General features: G+C 37.2%; 1 pseudogene; it reads right to left on the bottom strand.

Moving 5' to 3' along the window:
* Window positions 1-2,411: 2,411 nt before the first annotated feature.
* Window positions 2,412-3,230, bottom strand: LOC111881820 (protein LURP-one-related 15-like; annotated as a pseudogene).
* Between the last annotated feature and the right edge of the window lie 632 nt (window positions 3,231-3,862).

The raw sequence follows: 3,862 nt of genomic DNA on the forward strand, positions 1-3,862 counted from the left end.
ATGGCTCTGCCTCCTGTAAATCCTTGGCAGTCGGCACCTCTTCCGCTCCTCCCTCTGTTGATTCCTCCACCTCAATTGGATAGCTGTCTACTCCATCTCAGCCTCCATCGGTCATTCCTTCTACCTCTACTCGAATCATGCCATGGAAACTCGAGCTCGCCATGGCATCCGTAAACCTATAGACCGTCTCAATCTCCATACTCAAACTACCTCCTATTCCCTTTTTCCTCGTAGCTATTCCCAAGCCTTTCGTGATCCTAACTGGCTACAAGCTATGAAAGATGAATATAATGCACCTATTTCTAACAAAGCTTGGGTACTTGTTCCTCGGCCTACTAATGCTAATGTGGTTAATTGTATTTGGCTATTCAAAAAGAAATTTAATGTAGATTAATCTCTTGCTCGATACAAAGCTCGTTTAGTTGCTAATAGGCGTATTCAGCAACCCGACATTGACTGCAATGAGACTTTTAGCCTGGTTGTCAAACCGGCCACCATCAGGACAGTTCTCAGCATAACAATTTCTCATCACTGGCCGGTTCATCATTTAGATGTGAAGAATGAATTTCTTCACGATCACACATAAGACTGTCTACATGAATCAACCACCTGGTTTTCAGGACTCTACTGCACCCAACCATGTATGTATTCTCAAGAGGTCTTTATACGGCCTCAAACATGCACCTTGGGCTTGGTATTATCGGTTTGCTCAGTTCATTACTCATTTTGGATTTATTAACAGCAAATCGGATACGTCTCTCTTCAGACAAGGCGATCATATGGCATACTTACTTTTATATGTTGATGATATTGTGTTAACAAATTCCTCCTCAGGTCTTCTTCAAGAAGTTATTTCTACATTGCTGTCTGACTTCTCCATAAATGACTTGGGCTCCTTGAACTACTTTCTTGGTATTTTTGTTTCTAGAGATCGCCATGGCATGTTTCTTTCTCAGCAGAAATATGCAATCAAAATACTGGATCGTGCATAGATGACTAACTACAAACTGGTCCGCACTCCTATTGACATGTCTGTAAAATTTGATGGCACCGGTCCACCAGTTTCTAGTCTGACTCTTTATCAAAGCCTTTCCAATGCTCTTCAGTATTTGACTCTCACTCGACCTGACATTACGTATGTTGTTCAACAAGTATGTCTCTTCATGCATGATCCTAGAGAACCCCACTTTGCTGCTCTCAAGCGAGTTCTTTGATACATTCGTGGTACTCTTGATCATGGCCTTCAACTCTATGACTCGCCTTCTAGGGGGCTAGTTGCTTACTCTGATGCTGATTGGGCTGGCTGTCCGTGTACACGTCAGTCTACCTAGGGATATTGTGTGTTTCTTGGATCCAATCTTCTCTCTTGGTCTTCCAATCGACAGGGTACAATTTCTAGATCAAGTGTCGAAGCTGAGTACCGAGGTGTTGCAAATGCAGTTGCTAAGACTAGTTGGCTACATAATCTTTTGCACGAGCTTCTTTATCTGCCTATCACTGCCACCCTTGTCTATTGTGACAATGTTAGTGCCGTCTACTTGTCCACGAATCCTGTTCAGCATCAACGCATCAAACATATTGAGATTGATATTCACTTTGTTCGCGACAAAGTTGCTATGGGACAGATTCGAGTGCTTCATGTTCCATCGCCATTACAGTATGCAAATATCTTCACCAAAGGGTTTCCGTCTCCACTTTTTCTTGAATTTAGATCCAGTTTGAATGTTCGTTCTAGACATCCCATTCAGACTGCGGGGGGCCGTTAGCCGTATATTTTAATATAGGCTTTCTTTGTTATATTTATTTAGCCCATTGCATGGATTTAGTCCATTATATGTATTTGTGACTCATATATTGTATATTTGGTATATATATTGAATGAAAGACAGTAGCCGCGTTTTCATGGGAAAATCGTTTACAACACTTTGCAACAAATTATTGGAAGTCATCCAATAAGATTTTTGTTGGATATTTTTTCTGCAATTTGGATATGCACTTTCACTTTCTGTTTTCTATTCGAGAAGCACACATCCACACCTAGCTCTACCATTTTGTTGGAAAAGAAAAGAGTAAACAAAGAGTAAACCGAAGTGGACTGTAAGGGGTTAAAACAACAGGAAGATTTACGATTTACTACAAAATATGTTTAATACAACATCATATTTATTACAAAATAGAAAAACATACATCTTGTACATATTAGTAATTTATATTACAATGTTGATAGAATTGGTTAGTTGTCTAGCTACTTCTGGACAGTTATAATTTCTAACACAAGTCTAGATTATAAGTGTTTCTAACACAATTAGGGATCAAAAATCATGTTTTGTTATAATCTGTAATCATACCATATCCACCACGTTGTGAAAAGATGATATGATTCTGTAAAACTATTGATCCATCCAGTAATTCTATAAAAGAAGTGCACCACCTATAATGTTACTCAAACCTCCTATAACATTCTGTGCAAATTTATCTTTTATGTCAGAGTTATTCATTTTCATAACCTCAACAATGGCTATAAGTATGACCACAAATCCATAATCCACATTGGGATAAATGGTCACCTAGAATTTGTTTGTTACATCCTCTGATGATTGCATTTTAGACATCTACAAGAATAAATCCATTAATTAGTTTAAGCTTGAGCTTTAAGTTTATGAACTTACTAGAAAACCAACTAAAAGATATATGAAAATTACTTGGGCTATTGGTGTTGAAGTGTCTCCCATATAAATAGTGCAGTTTCTGTTCGTCCAGCTTCCATTGATCTTGAAATCACAAACATTCTTCTTACCAGTTTTTTTTGCCAAGAACACTTGTACATTGGTCTTAAACTGGATCATGTGAGCTGATTGTGTGGTAAATATCATATCCGATTTGCTTTTACTGTTACCCCTGAATACATTCCATCTATCGTGTTCACTCATGATCTGGACAATAAATTAGTGCATGCCAATGCTAAAGTTAGCATCAAATTTTCAAACTCACGGACAAAAATATATTAAAAATTGAACTTAAAGTCACCTTGCCACGCATTAGAACGATGGGTTTGCCATCAGCATCAACTAGCACTCGCTGCTGATGAAAGGATGTGTCGCATGATTTCACTTGTAGCATGATTTTATGGTCAATATCTGTAACCACAAGGTTTCCCATTGTAATTATATCAACTATAATATCGAATTGATTTGGTGCCATGAACTGAGACCCTATCACAGAAACTGGAGAGGATAAAGGTGCATTGCTTGGTTGGTCAATCTTGAACTCAAAGAGAGAGCTTTCTTGATATAGTGTGAGTGAAAGACTTTTAAGAAGATGTTTCCCTATAGCGGATAACTTTTCTGAAGGTTATATATAAGGAAGTTTTTGAGGCTCAAGTCAACATGGCATTGTTTTGACCAAGTTTACCCTCGTCCTTTAATAAATTTATAAATGACATCGACTGTATCCACACCCAATATTCTTTCACCAAGAGGTTGTTTTTCAAAAAGGTCAACAGAACAAGAGTTATTGCATTTTTGTTTGAGGAATATGAATTCATTGACCTTGTCCGGTTGTCCTCATAACTATTTCAGTTACTGTAAAGCATGAACAATATTTACGCATTTAAGTTTATATTGATTGTCGATCACAACCAACTTGTTAGACCGGAGGGAGTGGTGTCACACTTCTTCATTTTACCACACTGCCATGTAATCGCTACATCACATGTTATCATAAAAATGTGGTTTCTTGCCAAATCCAAAGAGTGGTGCCACATTTTTTTTAAAATAAATAAAAAATTTAGTTTTAATTAAAAACATAATATTTCATTAATTAAAAGTTAAATTCATTAATTAAAAATAAAACTCACATTAAA

Source organism: Lactuca sativa, chromosome 5, assembly GCF_002870075.4.
Source record: "Lactuca sativa cultivar Salinas chromosome 5, Lsat_Salinas_v11, whole genome shotgun sequence".
NCBI lineage: Eukaryota > Viridiplantae > Streptophyta > Magnoliopsida > Asterales > Asteraceae > Lactuca > Lactuca sativa.